Raw genomic sequence first — 24,700 nt, forward strand, 5'->3', positions numbered from 1 at the left:
CGAGGATGCCTCCACCGGGCGGCGACGCAAGGCCCAGCCACCCTCCCAGAAATTGCCAACATCTGGGAGCGAGGGGGCTGGTGCCGCATCTGCCACAGGGGCTTGCAATGGCGGAAGACGGTGTGGAGACATCCAGGTTGGTGGTCTCCACAGAGGAGGAGGAGCCCGCTACTGAGCCGCACATGGGGCCTGGTGGGGGTAGTACCACTGGTGCAAGTGGTGCAGTCCAGGGCCAGGGTCAGGAGGCAACATAGGTGACCGTGGAGGGGCCTGTGCATGTCGCTGTCCTTGACCCAGTGACTGCACCACCATGCACCAGCAGGGATGCCCTGTCCCAGGCTCGTCCGCAGGTAGCGGGTAGTGCCACGTCATCTGCCTCTCCACTACCTGCGGACGAGGGGTCCCACGACCATATGGGCTCCGTCCTGGTTGGTGTCACGTTGCGCACACGTGACATTCATAATGATGTGCGTGCTTCCTGGGCGGAGCACGCACGCCATCACGAACAGCAGCGTCGCGATGTGGCACTGTTGGGAGGGGCCCTGGTCGGTGGGTTCCTACATGTGTCGCTCACTCTGGCAGACCTCTCCTCCTCTGTGGAGACTATGCGCCAGTCGTTCTCCCTGCCGTCTTCTGGCCCAGATTCCACCAGGGCCTCCTGTGGACCTGGCCTGACCAACACAGCCAGCTTGGTGGAGATCCCATCCCTGCCATAGTAGGGAGTCGGCGGTCTAGCAGGGGTGGACACCCCAACAACTGGAGTCCAGCAGATGGAGGATGTGCAGGCATAGGACAGGGCACATGGACAGCAGCAACAGCAGCAGGCTCTAGGTGGGAACAATGATGGCTCGGGGCCATCGATATCAGAGGGGCAGGCATTGGCCAGAGGGCAGGAGAACCCTGGAATGGGAGTGTCTTCCATGTGGCTGCGGTTGGGCCAGCGCATAGATGCGGAGCTGCGGCAGGCAGAAGAGGCGTGGCTCACCATGCTCGGGGCGGAGTTCTCCATGAGTCGGCCGTTGAGGCGGGCAGAGTGCCTCGAGGCAACTCGGAGGGAGTTGGAACGGGCCATGAGTGCATCCCTGCGAGACCTCGTGGCCAGGGCAGAGGCCCGCCTCCGGGACATTGACATGGAGTTGGATGATGCCCTGGCCCAGGACATCACACAGTGAGCCGCAGGACTTGCCCGCCGCCATTGAATATGGTTAGTTCTTCTTTTAATTTGGAGTTAATGGACATTGCTCCACTTCGTGTGTATATAGTTTTTTCTTCCTAGGACTTTTTTGTAGGTTTCCTTTTGTTTGTGGATCATGGGCCATTTGGACTTACATTGTATATAGTTGCAGAATTGTACATACTTTCTTTTTCTATATTCCCATTGATCAATGGTTTTTTTAAAATTTGGATTATGTTTTTATTATGGACATTGGCAATGGACCACTTTTTTATTATACTTGATTTTTTTTTTTTTTAACTTCATTGGATTTGCAATATTATTTTTCTACATCGCTCATTGTACATTAATTTTCAGTTTACTATTCCACAAAGTCAGTTCTTTATGTTTTTAATACATTTTTTATTACTTCAGAATTGGTGTTGTGTTCTGTAATTGGTTTTGTGCATGTCTCATTGAACATTTCCTCAGTCACGTGTTGCCAATGTGTGGCTACTTTGTGCATTCCTGCATGGGCATGGTGGTTTATTTCATCTATCATGGCATGGGTAATTTGGGAGTGGGTTCTGTGGATGGTTGCATGCTTGGATTTGGGGTCAAGGGGGATTAGGGTTGGCTTTAGGGACATGGGTCTGTTTTGTTAGGACATGTTGTTTGTTGGAACATGAGTCTGGGCCTGAGGCTCACTGCTGGGGGGTGAGGGTGCTGGGGGACATGAGTCTGGGCCTGCTGGCAGGTGCCCTGAACTGCTGGAGGGTGGAGGTGCTGGGGGACATGAGTCTGGGCCTGCTGGCAGGTGCTCCTCACTGCTGGGGGTGGGGGTGCTGGGGGACATGAGTCGGGGCCTGCTGGCAGGTGCCCCTCACTGCTGGGGGTGGGTGTGCTGGGGGACATGAGTCTGGGCCTGCTGGCAGGTGCCCCTCACTGCTGGGGTGTGGGGGTGCTGGGGGACATGAGTCTGGGCCTGCTGGCAGGTGCCCCTCACTGCTGGGGGTGCTGGGGGACATGAGTCGGGCCTGCTGGCAGGTGCCCCTCACTGCTGGGGGTTGGGGGTGCTGGGGGACATGAGTCTGGGCCTGCTGGCAGGTGCCCCTCACTGCTGGGGGTTGGGGGTGCTGGGGAACATGAGTTGGGGCCTGAGGCTCATTGCTGGGAGGTGGGGGTGCTGGGGGACATGAGTCAGGGCCTGCTGGCAGGTGCCCCTCACTGCTCGGGGGGTGCTAGGGGACATGAGTCGGGGCCTGCTGGTAGGTGCCCCTCACTGCTGGGGGGTGGGGGTGCTGGGGGACATGAGTCAGGGCCTGCTGGCAGGTGCCCCTCACTGCTGGGGCATGGGGGTGCTGGGGACATGAGTCTGGGCCTGCTGGCAGGTGCCTCTCACTGCTGGGGGGTGGGGGTGCTGGGGGACATGAGTCGGGGCCTGCTGGCAGGTGCCCCTCACTGCTGGGGGGTGGGGGTGCTGGGGTACCTGAGTCTGGGCCTGCTGGCAGGTGCCCCTCACTGCTGGGGAGTGGGGGTGCTGGGGGACATGAGTCTGGGGCCTGCTGGCAGGTGCCCCTCACTGCTGGGGCGTGCGGGTGCTGGGGGACATGAGTCTGGGCCTGCTGGCAGGTGCCCCTCACTGCTGGGGGGTGGGGGTGCTGGGGGACATGAGTCAGGGCCTGCTGGCAGGTGCCCCTCACTGCTGGGGGGCGGGGGGTGCTGGGGACATGAGTCAGGGCCTGCTGGCAGGTGTCCCTCACTGCTGGGGGGTGGGGGTGCTGGGGGACATGAGTCTGGGCCTGAGGCTCACTGCTGGGGGGTGGGGGTGCTGGGGGACATAAGTCTGGGCCTGCTGGCAGGTGCCCCTCACTGCTGGGGGGTGGGGGTGCTGGGGGACATGAGTCTGAGCCTGCTGGCAGGTGCCCCTCACTGCTGGGGTGTGGGGGTGCTCGGGAACATGAGTCGGGGCCTGCTGGTAGGTGCCCCTCACTGCTGGGGAGTGGGGGTGCTGGGGGATATGAGTCTGGGGCCTGCTGGCAGGTGCCCATCACTGCTGGTGGGTGGGGGTGCTGGGGGACATGAGTCTGGGCCTGCTGGCAGGTGCCCCTCACTGCTGTGGGGTGGGGGTGCTGGGGGTCATGAGTCGGGGCCTGCTGGCAGGTGCCCCTCACTGCTGGGGGGCGGGGGTGCTGGCGACATGAGTCAGGGCCTTCTGGCAGGTGTCCCTCACTGCTGGGGGGTGGGGGTGCTAGGGGACATGAGTCTGGGCCTGAGGCTCCCTGCTGGGGTGTGTGGGTGCTGGGAGACATGAGTCTGGGCCTGCTGGCAGGTGCCCCTCACTGCTGGGGGGTGGGGGTGCTGGGGGACATGAGTCTGAGCCTTCTGGCAGATGCCCCTCACTGCTGGGGTGTGGGGGTGCTGGGGAACATGAGTCTGGGCCTGCTGGCAGGTGCCCCTCACTGCTGGGGGGTGGGGGTGCTGGGGGACATGAGCCTGGCCTGCTGGCAGGTGCCCCTCACTGCTGGGGGGTGGGGGTGCTGGGGGACATGAGTCGGGGCCTGCTGGCAGGTGCCCCTCACTGCTGGGGGTGGGGGTGCTGGGGACATGAGTCGGGGCCTGATGGCAGGTGCCCCTCACTGCTGGGGGGTGGGGGTGCTGGGGGACATGAGTCTGGACCTGAGGCTCACTGCTGGAGGGGTGGGGGTGCTGGGGGACATGAGTCTGGGCCTGCTGGCAGGTGCCCCTCACTGCTGGGGGGTGGGGTGCTGGGGGACATGAGTCGGGGCCTGCTGGCAGGTGCCCCTCACTGCTGGGGGGTGGGGGTGCTGGGGGATATGAGTCGGGGCCTGCTGGCAGGTGCCCCTCACTGCTGGGGGGTGGGAGTGCTGGGGGACATGGGTTGGTGATCACTAGTGGAAGGTGACATGTGGACTGGCTGGAGGGCATGCCCATGGTGGAAGGCTGCGTGGGGGACATGACCAGGGGTGCAGGGTAGTCCCCTGTGGTGTGGGTTGCCTGCAGGGGCCGTGGAGGGGGTAGAGGGCACACCTGGGAGGACCCACACTGCCAATTCACATGTGGGACTCCCCCCGCACCCAACTGGATACACGCAGCCCGCTCTGACAGCGAAATCGCATGTGATACTTCCCGCTTACCCTGGAAATACACGTACCCTGCTCGCACAGGGCCAATCGCGTGTGAAACTTCCCGCGAACCCCAGTAATACACGTACCCCGCTCGCACATGGCCAATCGCGTGGGAAACTTCCCGCGCAACTCCGAAATGCACGTACACTGCTCGCACAGGGCCAATCACGTGTGAAACTTCCCGCGCACCCCAGTAATACATGTATCCCGCTCGCACAGGGCCAATCGCGTGTGAAACTTCCCGCGCACCCCGAAAATGAACGTACCCCGCTCGCACAGGACCAATCGCGTGTGAAACTTCCCGCGCACCCCTGAAATACACGTACCCTGCTCGCACAGGCCCAATCCCGTGTGAAACTTCCCACGCACCCCAGTAATACACGTACCCTGCTCGCACAGGCCCAATCCCGTGTGAAACTTCCCGCGCACCCCAGTAATACACGTACCCCGCTTGCACAGGGCCAATCACGTGTGAAACTTCCCGCGCACCCCCTAAATGCACAAACCCTGCTCGCACAGGCCCAATCCTGTGTGAAACTTCCCGCGCACCCCAGTAATACATGTACCCCGCTCACACAGGGCCAATTGCGTGTGAAACTTCCCAAGCACCCCCGAAATGCACGTACCCTGCTAGCACAGGGCCAATCGCGTGTGCAGGGGTGCGCGGGGAGTTTTACAGGCGTTTTCCTGATTGGGGGCCTGTGCGCCATCTACGGGATTTGTGCGCTGTACATGGCACACAGGGAGGGATTGGCGGCGTAACTGGCGCTGCTGCAGGGTCACTGTGCCACTCTACGCCACGGCTGGTAATGGATGTTAAAATCCATGAATACGCTGTGTGTGGAAATGGATTTTGGTGCACGCGGCTGGCGCAGACTGTCGCACGCGCACACTGTGGCCCAGCCGCGTGCGCCACTTGTGTACTGGATTCTATTAATTACCCCCTTAGTGTATGCTGGAACTCCAGCCTTTTAAATACGTTTACTAAAACATTGGCTCTTGTGTTAGATGATCCTTCTGTTGACTGTGAACATTTATTCAGTTTGTACAGGTTTTCTCAAACTGTTGTTGAATGTTTGACAAAACATACAGACAAAGGTGTCTGGGCCTCATTACACGGTAGGCGGTGGACAAAGGTGCAATTAGCACCTTGGTCCATGCCAGTAAATTACCGGCACCGCCTTGGTGGAAAGGGGAATTACCGCCCTATTCCAAGTTGGCAGGGCGTAATTCCCCCTTCCCCCATTGCCCTTCCCCATTCCCATTTTTGCCCCATTGGGCATAATGGGAATGGGGAAGGTGCTAATTATGGTACCGCAAATTGCGGTACCGTAATTAGCACCCCGGTCCCTTTGCGGGTTCGTTTTTTAACACCTGCTAAAAGCAGGCGTTAAAGTACCGACCCTCAAAGGGACCTCGTAGTAAGGCGGTAAGGGTTAACGGTCACCAGTACCATTACCGGTGACCGTTAACCCTTAGCGCCTACCGTGTAATGAGGTCCTCTGTCTCTTAAACAGCATTACGAAGCATGCTTATAACCCTGTGGAAGTGGAAGGCCAGACAAAATGGGGAAGACTGCGTGGGAGACCCCAGACAGAGCCACAGTTGTGGGCCAGGAAATTAACAGACCCCGGCGAGGTGTGTGTTGTGTTTGTGGACTGGGTCCCTCCTCTGGCAATAACAGGCAGGTTACCCAAGAAAGTCAGCACACAAAAGAAGGCACCAATGTCTTGGCAGAAATCAGGAAACACATGTATTACAGACAGGGAAGTAGGCTCATTGCCGGCAGAGTAGGTTAGGCACACTAGCCATGGATAATTGTCTGCATTGACCTGCGGGAAAAAAGGAGGGGCATTGATGAGAGGAATACTGGCTATGCCCACCCAGAGGGAGAGTGAGGGCCAGTGAGGGTGACAGTGAGGGTGACAGAGGGTGCAGGGCACAGACAGAGGGTGAGGGGCAGAGACAGAGAGTAAGGGGCACATACAGGGAGAGATATATAGTCAGAGGGGCAGAGGCCTGGGCAGGGGCAGAGAAAGGGGCAGAGAAGCGTAGTTTGGGGAGGAAAGGGCACAGGGGAATGAAAAGGGATAAAGCCAGATTTGGTGGAAGTGTAATTGCTTGGGTCTCTGTAGCTCCCCTATCCCACCCACGCCTCCTGCACTGCAGCCAAGAAAAAGAGCCCCATCCCTGGTTATCTGTCCACTTCTAAGGCTGTTGCTCCACCCCTGCAGAGCCTGCCCACAGGTTCTAAGGAGAGAGGGGGCGGGATTATTTGTTTTAATTTTTTTTATTAGGTAGTTAAATTAATAGTTTCTTTTTTAATACATCTCATCATAGATAAAAGTCACATGTAAACATATTACACAATTAAGTAATGCATCAATTACTGCTATTATCTCACAAATTTAATTCCATAACCTAAGAAAAATAAATTATAAATACCTCATGATTCCCATACAAGAACAAGTCCCAAAGCTCATTTGTGCTTACTACCATCTCACGGTCAGGGGCTACGGTAGCTTTCCGTCGAAGGACCGCCATTGCGTCATGATCAAAAAGAAGCTGACAAACAGTTTTTATGACCGGTTCCCAACAAAACCAGCAAAATCTAAGGTACCTTTCAACTTTATGCCAGCTGCCAGTGGTCTCAAGTTTTTTGACAGCATTATATTTAATACTTCAGTAAACCCATACCAGGTGGTTTACGATGAATTTCTGAATAGAATTTGTAATCAACTGTCTTTCCAATATATTTGGAAAAAAGCACTCTGGAGTTGATTTCGAGGCCAAGTCAACTATCATCTGGTCTTGGATATGAACATTCAACGGCGTCCTAATAGCTCGTTTATATTGGCCAAGATTAATTACGAGAGGATCCATTCTGAGTTTCCCAAACCATTGCTCAGACAATGAGGAGGATTTCATGTAATCAAGTTTTGTGTGAAGCACCTCATACAGCAACCCCATGAGACTATTACTCGCAGCATGGGCGAGTTTCCAGTAGAATATTAAACTCAACAGCATAATACGTTTGCTTAGAGGCTTTAGGCCAAATTACAGGAAGATCATTTCAGATGGCAGATATAGGGGTTGTCGTTATAACCATTTGACTGCATTGGACTAACTTTGCCCTGGAAGCATTTAATCACAAATTAGTGAAGGACAATCATCTCCTCATAGAGCAGGGACAAAATCCCTTGGAATATCGTGACAAAATGCATCTATTTGCTTCCCCCGGTATATCTAGAAGTAAGTTGCCTTATAATGCATGTTGCTTTAAATACTCATATATTTGATTAATCAGTCAGTATCAGAAAGTCCTTGTTTCGCAAACAAAAAAGGTAAATTCTGCTTCTTCCACTACATTATTGCGAGTCGTCCTTATGCAAATTGAAGACCGACTACAAGAACTGGTTACGCGGTCATAAAGCGGAAATGTTCCAAAGGGATGGTGAGCAGTGGCTGAACACAGTTCAGGGTAAAAACACCTCTCAGATCTGGAAGCTAATCAATTCGGCTACAACTTGCTCTCAAATTAACGGTCTATCAGAAAGAAGTTGGGTAGAATACTATACTAACATCTATGATCTCCCGCTGACTAATTCTGATCAAACACTGTGTAAACCAATTGATTTTCCTTTCCTTCTCAAATTCGATCGAGGATATGTGTTATTTTACATAAATAAGGCCAGCTCCTCCAGAGCCCCTGGACCGGATGGGATTTCGAATTTTGTTCTAAAACAGCACCCTGAATTGTGGGCAAACATTCTATACACCAACCTTCTCTCCATTCAAGTGAAACCACATATTCCAACATCTTGGTGCCAAGCTATAGTGGTCCCAATATACAAAAAAACTGACCGCACGATACCGGCTAGTTATCGTCCCATAGCGCTTCTTGATGCGCCTGGGAAGATTTACAGCCGCATCATTCTGAGAGATCTTAATACATGGGCCATTAGTGAAAATCTAAGAGATCCCTTTCAAACTGGCTTTGTTGCGGGCCTTGGGACCTCTATTAATATTACCACGCTTAATGCTATCAAATCAGCTTACGCAAAAAGATGCCAACCCCTGTACTTGACCTTTTTAGATTTTTGAGTCACTTTCGACTCTTTAGACCGAGAACTATTAATCAATAAATTGCTGAAATTTGGCTGCCCACAATCTCTCATCTCACTGATAAATCTCCTGCATACAAATACAACAATGCAGGTCAAATTGAATTTGAGTGGACTACTATCAGAGATAATCCACATTAAACGTGGGCCTAAGCAGGGTTGTATTTGAGCTTCAACCTTGTTTAACCTATTCATCCTTGACATGGGAGTTGAATTTCTGAGCATAATAAATGATGCCCCAAAACTTGGTAATCAAGTCATCTCATGGCTTCTCTATGCTGATGACTTGGTTCTCATTTCACAAACTCCAAGTGGCCTGCAGTCTCTACTTAACTAACTAGAAACATTTGTTGGCACAAATAATCTAATTTTTAATTTAGAGAAAACCCAAATCATGGAACTGGGGAAAAATATATCGAGCCAATCTAAACATTATGAGTGGGTCCTCCAGAATCAAAAACTGTCCATAGTCACTGACTATAAATATCTTGGTGTTACATTTAGCAACTCTCCTGCCAATACCCCTCATAAAGCTAACATAACTGGTAAACTTTTTACTTTAATTTCTCAGGCCAAGATTCTCCAGGCTAAGTTTGGTACATTTTCTTGTGCACATGTTTTAACCTTTTTCCAACAGAAAGTTATCCCCATTATTACCTATGGTGCTGAATCTTGGCCTACTGATAAACAACTGTATTGGGATAGAGCGGAAACTCAATTTTGGAAAAAAGTACTCAAACTCCCTAACTCAACACCAACCGCTCTCTTGCGATTTGAATTGGGCATTTTATCAATTCATATTCAAGTCTCTTGGAAGAGATGCTGTCTCTTTCGAAAATGTTTATTGGGCATTGCCACAAATAATTTGCTCTCAATAATGGCCAATTATCTACTGCTGTCCCCTCACTCCTTTCCATCTAGTTGGAGAGACAGTGTACTTTCTGACTTGTCTGAAGCAAATATTTCGTTGGATCTTTTGCTTAATAATCCAACGAGAGCTAAACTTAAATTATACCACCTGGATTGGCATCACACCCAACAGAAATGCTTATTGCTAAAAGATTTTGATAGACCTTCTTTTGGTCATTAAAAATGTTGTCAATAAGCTGACTATCTATTGAAGTGTCCGTCAAATGCACTTAGAAGTCAAATTCTAAGAGTTCGTATGAATTTATGGCCAACCAATCAAATCTTATTGAGAAGGGGACTAATCCAACGTGATGCATCGTATTGTTGATTCTGTAAATTTGCGGGAATGGAAGAGACATTAAAACATCTGCTAATTGTGTGTGTTGCGTTGAGGAAGCAAAGGATAACTGTTTTACACAAGTTAACTCAAACACATTACTTGACGCGCTCAGATGTTGAATTGTGGAATGAATTATTTTCTACTTCTAAAATGTCAATAAGAATAGCCACAATGCAATTTTTAAGCTCAGTATTCTCCATAGATTGATTTTGTATTAATCAAGTTGATTACAGTGTATTTAAAAATAACACGTAGTCACTTAAGATTATTTTACTTTGGACTGCTAGATTTTATATGTCTAGGTATTAGTTAGTTTATATGTGGCTAATGCTCTGAATTAAGTTTGACAAGCTACTTTTATGTTGATTTTATATTTTCATGGTGTTTCTTTTTGTCTCTTCTTGATGTGTTATGATATGATTTGTAATTTAAAGTGTTATATAGAAATTTGTTTTGAAAGGTTAATTTAATTTAGCCAACCAAAACAAAAAAATAACAGTATGAGGGGCATTTACTCAATTCTAGAAATAGCCTCCATTGACCCAACTGCCCATGCCTCTGCAGCCTAACAAATGATTGGTGCAATCTTCATCGAATATAGTTTGAGCACAGATCCCACTGAGTATCCTCCTCCTTTATAAGCAAGTGCATGGATGACACCTGAAATGTGAGCACTGCAGACTTTAAGTGTACTGAAATGGGGGAACTTGCTAATTTTGCATCAGACACAATGCCCAAATAGGTATATTCATTCACGACTTCAATAGAGAACCCTTTAAGGTTCCAAGTAACATATGCTGCTTTTTGTGTGGTGGCTTAAACACCATACTTTTAGTTTTTGTGGTGTTTATTCTTGGGATTTAGCTTCAGAAAAGGAAAGGAGGTTGTCTAGTGCAAATTGTGAACCACTGGGAGTAAAGTCGAGGATAACAATATCATCGGCATAGCCGAACCACTGTACTTCTTGATTACCCAAGTGAGGTGGACTACATCTGGAATTAGTCAGGGCTGGCCCCATGTCAGATAAATTCAAGTTAAATAACAGGGCAGTCAATGTACAGCCCTGTTTAAGACCCAATTTTGTGTTGATCCAACAAGAAGTACCACCATTATTCTCAAGCCGGAGTTTAACACGTGTCTCCTCATGCAACTTCATAATAATTGAGGGGATCCCCCAGCTAGACAACTTTCCCCATAACCTTCGAGGGTCGCCTGTGTCAAATGTAGCGCTGTAGTCAACAAATGCTGCATATATAGGACGTCTCCGAATCTGCCAAGCCTATCGAATTATGGTAGTAAGGGATAATGCATTGACTGAAGTGGAGCATGCCTTGCGTACCCCTGTTTGGTTCCATGGTATCATGGCAGTCACCTTAGCCCAACTTGTCAGTTCCTCAAGCAAGATCTTGGCAAATATTTTAGATGGGACACCCAACATATCCAGAAGTCTATAGTTACGTGGGCCCGTGTGGGAGCCCTTCTTTAGTACCGGAACCAAGATACTGGGCCTCATTACACGGTAGGCGGTGAGCCATGGCGGTAAAATACCGGCACCACCTTGGTGGAAAGGGGATTTACCGCCCCATTCCAAGGTTGGAGGGGCGGTAAATCCCCCTTCCACCATTGCCCTTCCCCATTCCCATTTCTGCCCCATAGGGCTCTATGGGAATGGGGAAGGCGCTAATTACGGCACCGCAATTTTGCGGTGCCGTAATTAGCTCCGAGGTCCCTTTGCGGGTTGGATTTTAACGCCTTCAAAAAGCAGGCGTTAAATCCCCCAACCCGCAAAGGGACCTCGTAGTAAGCCGGTAAGGATTTACCGGTACCGGTATTTTACCGGTACCGGTAAATCCTTACCGCCATCCGTGTAATGAGGCCCACTGTCTCGCCATGAATGCAGGAGCAATTGAGTAGTAGCAATTCAGGAAAATAAGTGATATAGGACAAAGCTCCACATTTCGGGACCCGGGCCTGTGATGACTTGCTCTGGCTGATCAATTGCCACATTTTAGACTGTAATGGAATTGTTGGTTGATCCAAATTAGTGCCACCAAGCATGTCTTTGATGTAAGCAATCCAAACAACCTCAGAAACACCATTGATTGTGGAAGGGCTATGCTTATTCTGTTTGTTTATAATCTGCCAACATTTTCTGGAGTCGTCGGTTTGAACAGTCCAAACTAGGTTCTTCCATTTTTCGCATTCCCGTAACTGGCGATGTTGTTGGAGTCACTTAGTGTAATTTGCCCTTATTATTCTCCAATCAAGGGCCTGTTCATCGTGGTCGATCTTATGTATGGCCAAGCTATGCAGCTGGCTATGCATAGCTTTTTTATATGACTGATTAATTTGTCATAACAATGCTTGTGATTGTTCCCCAATCCAGAGGCTTGTCTTTTATTACTCACTTCTTTGGAGAAAATAGCATGATTTATGGCCCGAACACACTCCTCATACTTGCCCAGTGATTGAAGCCCTTTATGCACATCTGTATCTCGTTGATTAGAAGAGTTAGATGTACTAAATTGGCCAAATATAGAATGTGCAATCCCTGAGGCAGCTTCAAGTTTAGTGGAGGACCATTTTATGCTAGTCATAGCATTGTTATACGAGACTGTCCGCATAATTTGATTGTACATTTTGCAATGTTCTAAGTTGGGGCTCAGCACGATGGGCAAATGGTCACACTCATGCTGTTGGATTATGGCCAGGTTTGTTATCAATGAAGAATCATTTGTGGCAAATACATAGTCAATGATGCAGGAGCTAGTATCAGTGGACCTTGTAAACTGCGGAGGGCAGGCAGAAGGTTGTGCTCCATTCATCATGATGAACCCTCGAGAATATAGCAGGGTAGCCCAATCAATTCTGCGGGGACATGTATGATTAAGCCTATATCCTTCAACCGGACCAGAGTAAGGTAGTTCATTTAGCATCTCCTCTTGGTTATCGTGCCTCAGTATGCAAGAGTTAAAGTCACCAAACATGATTATAGAAGTAGTGATGGTAGCAACTTCAAGCCATTCCGCGAACTCTTTAAGGACTTCCACCTGGGCTGTGTGTACAGAGGATCATAGATTGTATTGATGAAAATGTCTTTCTGCTCAGCAGGGTCTATAAGAGTCATCTTGCCAACCAAGATGTTAAAAGAGAGGCATTGAACTTCCGTAAAAAAGTAGGTTTTTTACCCCAATTAGCAGACAGCCCTTTGGTCTTCCCTTTTTCACCTTAGTAGCGGGTTTTTGAATAATGGTCCAACCATCCATAGCAAAAGAGTCAGCCATCCAAGTCTCCTGCAGCGCAATTATACGAAACCAATCAACATGATCAAACAGACCACGGCCTCTAGTATTCCAGTTTGAAGCTAGAAAAATGATATTAGGCACACTGCTGATACCGCTGCTGTATCAGACCAGCTAGCCATTCCCAGTGGGCTGCGTCATTAGCAGGACCTTGGGCGGCTCCACTCAGGCCTCTAGGTGCCGCTTATGAGACTCTATTAGCAGTTGGAATCCCATGAGCCGATGAAGCTGACTGGTGATCATCAATAGAGAGCATTCCTCTACCATCATGAGCGGGTCAGTCAGGGGCTTTTTTGCAGAGTAACGAAGAGGATTCATATCGGGCAGGGAAAAAGAGCTGAGAGTATTCCATAGCATAGTCGACCATCCCATCGGGAAAGAAATATACCAAAGAGGTTACATCTTGGACATCTTCACATTGGTATACGATATTGATGTCACCAGGGAGAATGATTCACAGTGGAATGATAGATTGGAATAAATAACTCCATGATTTGGAGTGGCGATTATGACAGGGTGTGGGATAACACATGCTGGCACAGGTCCCCCTCCACAGCTGTCACTTCCCCCCTGTATTGGGGAAGCAGAAGAGTTTCTCGGGAGTGCAAATATTTCCCAAGGGGCAGGAAGAGGGTGGCGATTCACAGGGGGGCAGTAGGTTGACATGTAGGAAAATCCCCCTCCTCCACAGCTATCCCAGGAAGGGATTGAAGGAACAGAGGAGGAAGGGACAGGGATATAAAAGGTGGGAAAACATTTGGGGACAGCAGCAAAGGAAGGAGATGGAAGGGCTCCCCTCAACCACCCCTGTGGTGACCACAGCTGTTCTTATGAGTCCCAGGAGGAAGGGGCGGGAATCAAAGGGTGTAGCATGCCCCATTGGGGGAGGAGGAGAACTGTTCCCAGGAGTGCTGTAATAGAGGGCCTGATGAGCACAGCTGTCCAAGTGACAGAAAGGGGAGGAGGAGGTCACAGGCTGGGGGCAGCTGGGTACACATGCAGGGACTGGGGAAGACTCCAGAGGGGAAATGTTTCTTAGGAAGAGGTGATTCACTGGCTGTAAAACTGCCAGCTGTTAGCTGTGCCCAGGGTGGGAACAAGTTACAAGATGAAAATTACAGTGGGGGAAATTATAAATCCTGAAGTACATTAAAATGCACCAAGTGATATGCCATAGATTTAAATAAATTGAGTGACATATCTGAAAAAGCCTAGGCATCCACCCACATAGACTGCTATTTCCACATTTCCACAACCCAAAACTCCCTGTTGCCAAGAAGGAAAAAAGAAAGGAACTGAGGCAGATCAGACAAATGTATAACCACAGTGATTATGGGTATCGAGTAAATGAAAAAAGGATATCCCAGAAGTATTGAAATCTAACTAAAAGGATGAAATTAAAGAATCATATAATGCTTAGGAGGTAAGGATACAGCCTTCAGGGATATTTTAAACAACGTGACAAATGATAATCACCAAGTCCAAGTCAATTTGATTAATGAAAAGACATGGATAACGCACTTTACTGCTACTTATGCCCCGAAAAAAGATTGAAATCACAATACTAATGCCCTCAGATTTAACCTAAAGGAAAGAGAATTATATTTGACATGGAATAATATCCTAGACACAATTTCTAAACCAAAGGATTTGAGAGGCCCCGGCCCAGACTGCTTGGTCCCCATTACAGTTAAATGTAATCCTAATCTCTGGGCAAAATTCTTGAGCAATTTATTCAATGATATTATATTGAAAGATTGTCTTCCGCTGAGCGGCATCTGTCATATATCATTCCTATTTTTAAATAATCACCCTATTGAGATCTGTGATTAATCTGATGGTGTCAAGAGAAGGACACCGGGGAGCTTCGGCAGTGATGCCGAAGAATGCTAAATAATTAAGAATTGATTGAATGAGAATCATATTTTTGGAAGAAAAGCGCAAGAGAGGTCAGGGGGCAGGAGAAAACCCCTCACCTCATGAACTTTTGCAGTTATGAGTCTAGACCTGTGACCAAGGGGGGGCAAAGCCTGAGAGAGGTTATGGGGAATGAAAAACCTTCAGCATGTGAACGTTTGTGAATGCATTAGTCTTTAAGTGTGTGTAAGGTACAGCATGTTAAAAGCCCTGGCAGAAGTGTATACCAGGCAAGCACAAGTCTGCAAGTGTGTATAAAGTGATGCAGGTTAAAAGCCCTGGTAGAAGAGTATACCAGGCAAATCCACATTGACAGTTGTGTAAAATGAAACACATTAAAAGCCCTGGCAGGAGAATATACCAGGCCAAAGCTCAAGTTTTCAAATTGTAGAAAACAAGGCATTCAAAGAAGTACTGGTTTAGGAGTACACAAGGTAAAACGAAAAACAGAGAGTGAAGAGAGATTGAAGTGCAAAAGAACCTGGCAGGGAATACACCAAGTATTATGTATAGTTGGAACTGATATATAAACCTGTGTTGGAACGCAAAGTGTTTTTGTCATTTACTAGAAACCTCCAAGGAAGGCAAGGAACCTGAAATCGTCCTCGATCTAGACTAAGCCCAAAGGAATGATCCCTTGTTAGCAAAAGCTTTGTTACAAGTGCTAGCCGAGGAGGGACGTCCAAAAGGGGGACCTGTTTTTTTCAAAGCATGGACTGCTTTAAAGAGGGGATCTTAACCCTGATGGTACTCCCAGATCACAACTTATGATACCTAAAAGTCACAAAAGGATGGTGTTAGAAATTACCCATCCCCATTTAACCCATATAAGTTGTCACTTAGGGATAGCCAAGGCACAGGTGCAGATACTCAGCCTTTTCTACTAGTCTGCAATCTCTGCTGATGTGAACAATGTTGTGCTTACTTGTACCCTATGTCAAAAGACCAGTTCTCAAATAACTCCACCAGCTCCACTAGAACCCTTACCCATCATTGATGTGCCCTTAAAGTCTGCAGTGCTCACATTTCAGGTGATGTGAGATGGACATAGTTGGACCCCTTGAGCCATCAAAATTAGGGAATCGTTATATATTGAGGATTGTGGATTATGCCACTTGATACCTTGCACCCTTCCAATTAAACAATAATACAACCCAGTAAATCTTAAAACACCTGATCCCAGTTTTTTCATGAGTTGGTTTCCCAAAAGAAATTCTAAGGGACCTGGGAACAACTTTTATGAGTCGGTTAACGGCAGAGGTAAAATAAATCTTACATATCAAATCACTCAGGACTTCTGTCTACCACCCACAGACCAAAGGATTGGTGAATCGTTTCAATAAAACCCTTAAGAAAGTCGTCTAGCAATTGGTTGAGCGTGACAGCAAAAATGGGATATTATGAAACCTTGGATCCTTTTTGCTGTCTAAAAAATACCACAATCCTTAACAGGGTTTTCACCATTTGAGTTATTATAGGGCAGGGAACCACAAGATGCCCTTGATATGTTGACAGAGACCTAAAGGGAGGAGGCCCTTCTGGCAATCTCACAAATGGCCCAATGGTTAAAACAACAACAGGCAGCGGTGAGAGTGATAGTTCAGACCCATATGGTTAAAGCACAGTAGAGCCAAAAGGCCTCCCATGATAAGAAATCATTACTGAGATCTTTTTCTATTGGAGAACATGTTCTTGTTCTCCTACCACCATCTGAGAACAAGATGTTATCCAAATGGCATGGATCTTATGAAGTGATTGAACAAACAGGACCTTATAACTATGAAGCCTCACAGCTTGATAGACGAATAAACACCCATATTTACCATATAAATCTTAAGAAGTGGAGAGAAGGCCCTGTGGAAACCACAACAGTGGGGTTGACTAGTCTATTAACAGAAGAGTTGGGACAACATACTCTGAATTCCATCTACCAGAGGCTCAAAAACAAGACCTATGAGACTGATTGGAACAATTTCCAGATGTCTTCAGGAATGAGCCAGGAAAGCTTAAAGGGGGTTTTCACTTTGTCTGGTTACCCTCAGGGAAGGTAGTCCACTTAAAATCCAATTGTATCCTTCAAGCCAGGAGAGGAATACTTATAGAAGAGGTGGAGAAAATGTTGAACTCTGACATTATTGAACCATCTCAGAACTCTTGGTCCTCTCCGATAGTGCTTGTTGCTAAACCAGATTAATCGTGGAAGTTCTGTATTGATTTTTGGAAGGTAAAGGTGGTACCCCAATTTGGCTGTAAGCTTATGCCAAGGATAGACAATCTGATTGATCTAAGGCTTAGTAGGTATTACAGAAGATTCATACCTAGGTACTCTTCTATCCCTTCCAGTCTCACAGACTTACTCAAGAATACTGAACCCCAAAAGCACAAATGGAGTATTGAAAATCAAAATGTCTTTGATAAACTCAAGGGCATTTTGTGCAGCGAACCGGCGTTAAACGTTGCTGATTTTAACAAAGAGTTTGTCTTACAAACGCTTCACATGTTGGGTTGGGGCTGTTCTTGCCCAGGATTACGATGGCATTGAACATCAAATCCTTTATATCAGCCGGAGGTTATATCCCAGGGAAAGGAACTATGCCACAAATGAGCTGGAGGCATTAGCTTTAAAGTGGGCCGTCACCTATTTAAAATATTACACTAACCACTGTGTGCCAGTATCTATGCGCTTGTCCACGAATATGTCTTATGTGATAAAAATCAATTCTGATTGTATAACAGAAGTTCTATTTATTAGTGTGTAATCCCACAAATGGTTGCAACACTTCTGCCTGCCAACATGTGTTTCGACTGCTCAGGTCTTTTTCAAGGCAAAGTTTCTGCATTAATAACCTATTTCATCAATAAAATGCGACAGTGAATCTTTCATGAGTCCAGAGAAACCAATATTTGTGTTACCATAACATAAGCCCATTGTGGTGTTGGCACAATGAACAAGCTACAGATGAACAACCAAATAAGCAATCTTTTTTAGAGCAAATAAAAAGACACAAGAAAGCAAATCGTACCAAACCACAGCTAAAGACAACTGTACGTTTCGCAATACCACTAACAAATACAAGAACCCTACCAGAAGAGAGAGAGGCGGAAGAATTGGCAAACAACGCAAGAGAACTAGAGGAAGAAATCGAACAGAGAAGAGCAAGATCACGATCCCTGAAACTAACTGGACAGGGGAGCAACAAAGTCTAGTTACAAATCTATCCAGTAAGGAACTGACAACAACTGAAATCAGAGTGCTCAACAAAGGACTCTCTTTCTCACCCTCAACCAGCAATAATGTTGTAGACATCCAGATAGACCTTTTTAAATGTACTCGTGGACTTATAGACCACAAGAAGAGAAACCACAACTAAGCTCTTTCACCCTTGGTGACCTTGAAGACATACATGTACTGAGCACACTGACGGAAAGCACCACCAGTAAAAAATATGGCATGCATGAGAGACCTCGGATTCGAAACTGTGGCAATGGATATACCAGACCTCAAAAGCAAATCCAAATCCAAATTTACACCCCAGCTGTTTGCTCTTTGCTGAGAGCTTTATTGACACGTTCCAACAGGCAGTGATCAATGACCTACTCAGACCGGAAGACCAAGGATGGCGCAAACAAATGAAAGAGGATAACCTCTCTAGAACAGAACTCCTTACTCTGAAAATACTGCACAATGAAGGCAACATCATAAGCAAGGAGGCGGACACAGGTGGAAACATCATTATAATGCACAAAGCTGATCATATCAGAATGACACAAAACCACCTAAGAACACCAGGCAACTATGAGAAACTTGCACAAAAAAAACAAACGAAGATGTTGGCAGACCATAAAGAACTGTTGAAGCACTACCAAAACCAAGGACTTATCACGGATGAGGAATATGATTATCTCAAAACAGTCTACCCCATTATGCCCACCCTACAGTTCTTGCCAAAAATTCATAAAGGTTTTGACAAAATCCCCGAAGGAAGACCAATTATGAGTGGAATAGGTGGACTCACAGAAACTCTGGCAAGATACATCCAACCACTTGTCACGAAGATACCAACTTACCTGAGGGACTCTATGCACACCTTGGTGATACTCACAAAAATAGAATGGGAGTCCAACTTTCTTCTGGCTACACTAGATGTAAAAGCGCTTTACACTTCAATAGACCATGAATTGGCAATTGCAAGCCTGGGATATCTACTCACCAATTAATCTGCTTCACAATATGAACAAGCAGAAATGACCAAAGAATTTTTAAAATTCTCACTGACAAACAACATTCAATTTCAACGGTGAATACTATAAGCAGGCAAGGGGGATCACAATGGGAGCCAGCTATGGTCCAGCCTTGGCCAACTGCTTCATGCATTTTTATGAAAGAAAACATGCTATGCAAGAGACAAGATTCACAGAACTAATTGTCCAGTGGTCCCTCTACATAGATGATATTATCCTAATATGGAAAGGGACATCAGACGAACTAAGCCAATATGTGAACTACCTAAACCACAACACCTATGGAATAGAACTAACAAGTCATGTAAGCACGGACCAGATTGATTTCCTGGACCTAACAATAATGATTCAGGAGAACAAAGTCATTGCAAAGAAATTCCGGAAGCCCACTGAAGTAAACTCAGTGCTGCATGCCAAAAGCTGTCACAGAAAAAGTGTAATCAATAACATCCCTCAAGGCGAATAAATTAGAGTCAAACAAAACTGCAACACCAAAGAATACTTTGAAATGGAATGAGATCTCCTAGATCAAAGATTTAAAACAGAGGACACTCTAATAGAAACATTATAGAACCAAAAACTAAAACATCTACCATACCAAGAGAAACACTACTCATGGCAAAAAAGAAAACAACAACTGCAGATACATCTATAAGATTCGTGACCAGATACAACGTGGACAGTCACACAATACAAAAGATCCTAGCGAAACACTGGGATTACTACTAATGGACAAGCATATCAGATCTTGCCTGAAACCGTATCCTAGCATATCTTTCAAAAGAGCTTCTACATTACGAAACATACTGAGCCCATCGTTTCTATCACAAAAAAATATAACAGCAAAAGATTGGCTCAGTACACATGCACCAATTGGTTTTACGAAATTTGGCACTTGCTCCATGTGCAGGTATGCCACACAAACACAGACCACGATATTCCAAGGCTGTTTACCATTTAAAATCACAGAACATCTAAACTGTAGAACAAAATATGTAATGTATGCTCTGATATGTGTATGCAACAAAATATACATAGGGAGCCCAATTCGGGAGATCCGGATAAGAAAATGGGAACACCTGAACAGTATCCACTCACAGGACCCCAAGTTGCCCCAGGCCAACCATTGGCAGAAAAACCACCAAATGGAAGACAAGAGCCAGATACGGTTTATCGGACTACGAACAGTGAAGATGGGAACAAGAGGAGGCAACAGGATGCTCAAACTACGGCAGGAAGAAACCAGAATCATTTGCCGTTACAGAGGTAAAAAATGGATTAAACAGTGATCACGATTACAATGTATTTCTGTAATGCTCGCATCCCATTTGTATCAGCACCTTGTTCCTACCCTAGCACTCTTCTCATTCCTTCAATTAGTATGTACTACCCCCATCTTACCGAACCACACACCACCTTGTCCTGACCAGACATGATCCAACTCACTCGACAAACACAGTCCATAGCTTTGCTCTCCAATAATGGACCTGCAAGTAATACAGACCACTCTTATCACACACACATAGGACTCTTGGACCAGCACTAACTTGACCGCCCGACCTGACAAACCGCATGTCAAAATAAATTTTTATCAGGGATCCCCCCGCTAAATTGGGCCTGACAGGACCACAGACCATCATGTATCACCGGTGCCAATACACGTGGCAACACTAGCCCAAGCACTGCCCAATTTTGATATAGCAGCCACCAGATTGCAACTTCAAAGAATTCAACCTCCCCCCCTACTATTTAGCCATTGACTCAATGTTCATAATTCAACTTGTAATACACAAAAATAACTCCGTTCTCCCATGGATCCTAATACGCCACTCTACTTCACTTATGGATCCACATGACCATAGTTAAACCCCATGGAAAACATATCCCACAAGCACACTTCCTTCCGATGTGGGCATGCGTGTCCAAAAACAACACCTCACGAGATATGCCTCAGTACGCATGCACGGAAGAGAAGCAAATTTTAGTTTCTGCATCACGCATGCGCATTGATGCTATCAAACACAGACAGGTTACCGAACCCGTTAGACACAGCAGGACGTAACAACGAGGAAACAGTTCCAGTATTTAGGAAAGCCGAATCACTTGTGGGGCCCTAGATAATGACCTCATAGAACGACCATGCACTACTCCTCACCAGAATTTTCATTCCGTAACTCACAAGATAAAAGTTTTAGTGTGACAAAGTAATGTAGATGGGACGTATTAGCGTTTAGCATCGGCAACCAAATACAGGGCGATTAACTAAGAGCGCGGCCGCTGGCACAGCCATTGACTTTTACGTGCACCTGCAGTTCAAACGCCATTTTCAACCCACAAAAGTTATTTCAATGCCCTCACCACTAATATGACCTAACAGCAGAACCAAAACGGACCTCCTAGTCAATGATTAACTATCGGCTGCACGCCCACAGCCAGAAGGGCTGGCACTGAGCCCAGCACGTCCCCTGCACAATAGGCACCCTCCAAACTCACCAGCTCCCAAACCTTGGGACCTCCCCCAGGGGACACAAGCTACAATAGAATTTATAACTTCCCAATTGTCCAAACACCGGACCTCCCAATTTCTTTTTAACTTATCACTAAAACACTTGCATTTCACATTACAGGGCCCATCAGGAGCCCAGCTGTAATTACAGAACATATCGTACTATATCAGCAAGAACCCCACAGGGGGCTTTGGACCACGTCATATAGGAAAGAGAACATTAGCTCCAACGCTACAACGAGCGTAAAATCAACTTCTAGAACCCTTGCTGACCTTGCCACTCTCCCTTCTCTCCCTCTCTCTTCTCTCTCTTTCTTCTGCCAAACATGTACCAACATGATGTCTAAACTAATACAACAACATATATGTTCTATTATGAATCATGCATTGCATTTGTATTGTCCCCAAATACCAAGCACCTTGCACAAATCTCACTTATGGTATGGTTCCAATGTTACACAAATACACTAAATGTCAACCTATGTACGTACTTTTAAACTTGTATCAGCCTTGAAAAGGAACTATGGGTCGGCTGACCTCACCTCAAGAAACAAATAAATAAATAAGATAAAATAAAACTAAAAACTTTTGCACCAAGCACTGAACAAATCAGGAAACTTCGTGGAAAATCTACTTCTTTTCCAAAAAAACAAAAAAAACAAATGCTGGGTATCCAGGTTAACCCTCTTTTCCTAATCCCACACATGGTTGCAACACTTCTGCCAGCCAATACGTGTTAGGTCTTTTACAAGGCAAAGTTTCAGCATTAACAACCTATTTCACCAATACAATGTGACAGTGAATGTTTCATGAGTCCAGAGAAACCAATATTTGTGTTACCATAGCATAAGCCCATTGTGGTGTTAACGTATTTAAAAATCCATTGCACAAAAAAATAGTCATAACCAAAGAAAATGCCCTAAAATGAGGGAAAGTAGGGAGAGAAAAGAGGGGAGAAAGAGAATATAATGAATCAATATTTCATCCATTGTAATGTATGAACGATAACATTGGTTCAAATTAATTGTTCATTACACCATTTGCAATGTACTCATTGTCTTAATAATCATTAATACATCATCATACATGCCAAGATTCTGACGCACCTGGTAGGGAGATTTCGTCAGGGAAATCAGGAGATGTAAATTTCCCCATAGGAATACATTGGGGCTAGAATGATTACAGGTGGGAGAATGTGAAAAATAGATATATTTTTTACTTAAAAGTCGGGAATCTCCCAGAGAGTTGGCATGTATGCGTCATAGAGACTGATCGTCATTGCTCTGGCTCACCAGTGACTTGTTATAGAGAGACCCTTGTCTAAGCAAAATAAGTCAATCTGGAATAACCAAACTTCATACCATTGTTCACTCACTCAGAGTAATATAATCTATCAAAGAACCAAAAGCACACCAACCCGTGTCAACCAGGTCCGAAAACAGGATATTGATAAAGTTCATGTGGTTAGTCATTTCTGGGCACTCACCCTATTGGGGAGCTTAATTGCTAATTAGCAAGGGAGTGTCAATGGATCACTTCAAAAAAGCTGCCGGTGAAGCTTCCATGTTATGCATGCCAAAAACAATGAAATTAATAAGTATCAGTAGTGTAGCTGGTGTTTCTCATATCAGACAGATATCTGAAATAGGTATGTGTGCTCTTTACAGTGAGATAGTTAGCTTCATTATAAAATCTTCTGTCTTTGTGGTCTAATCACCACTGCGAAAATGTCCACTATTCCTGTGTTGTCTTCAAATCGATGTCCCTACAAATGATGTGATGATTAGCATTGCTAGGAAAATATTGCAAGTGCACATATAGCTTATTGTCAGTGGGCAGAGCACGTAGGGATAACTTACTAACATCAGGTGATATCTGCAAATTGATGTCGGGTTCCCACCGGTGGAGGACCCAGCCTCCGCCTGGCTTCCATGTGCAGTTGCTCACGGGCGACATTGTCCCCTTTGTTTATATTGCAAGCATGAGGTCACACGCACACTACGTGCGTTGTGACACCATTCTTGAACGTTAAACATGATGCCTCTAAATTGTAGTCGTTGGGCTGATGTATGTGGATGGCAGCAGTGCCCAATGCATGCATCATGACTACAGTGTAGGTCTATCAACATTGACATAAAATCTTATTGTGATGTATTGCGTTGGGCGCTCCACACATGTGCGCAGCTGCATTATATCACTGGCACCACGCATGTAGCCACAGAGTTCCCTGTCTTGAAGAAAACTTTTATTTAGATGTTTAGATTCATCCCAGATGGTCTAACTCATTTTGGGTGCACTAGCAGTCACATAATGGTTACAGAGAATGATACTAGTAAGTGTGAATGCGATTAGTGGCCCCATTCTCTGTTGTGTGTGGGGATGTTGGGGAATGTTACCAGCCCGACATGTGTTAGCGAGGAATCCATTGGATTATTAGTCTGATTCCACTCGAATGCTTATGTTGATTTAAAATGTGCCAGTAGTCGTTGTGGAGGCTAGCTATTGACATTGCGTTACTAGCCTAAACGCCTTACCATGTGGTGTTCACTGTTGTGAATGCGAGCAATAGGTTAGTTACCTTTTTCCTGTTACTTATGTGGGTGAAAGGGTATGTCCCCAGTGGAACACGTATTTGTGAGTGAGTTGTGAGTGATCCTGCCTTCAGACCACAGTGTCGATCAGGCAGGTCTGCAACCAGCACATGTATTCTAACAAAAGATGCATCCTGGATTATGCAGCATAATTCAGGAATTCATTGAGTAGTGTCTAAGTGAGAGACATCATCTACTAAAAAGGACCGACGGTCGCACTGCTAATTAATATAGTATCACATTATTGCATAATTTCACATTGTTGTGTGTTGATACACTTACATACAATTTTACATGAGAAGATATATGGAGAATAATGACCATAGGGTATAGGCATTTGCCAAAGTTCATAGTGCTGTTGTTATCACAAGAAAATGTTAGTTTTATGTTCCTTATTTAGGCCTTGGGTTGTGCATCAGAGTCTACAGATCATCCGCGACTCAAGTTGTCTCAGGCGGTGTTGTTGG

The sequence above is a fragment of the Ambystoma mexicanum genome, chromosome 1p (assembly GCF_040938575.1).
Source record: "Ambystoma mexicanum isolate Mex_15411 chromosome 1p, UKY_AmexF1_1, whole genome shotgun sequence".
Classification (NCBI taxonomy): domain Eukaryota; kingdom Metazoa; phylum Chordata; class Amphibia; order Caudata; family Ambystomatidae; genus Ambystoma; species Ambystoma mexicanum.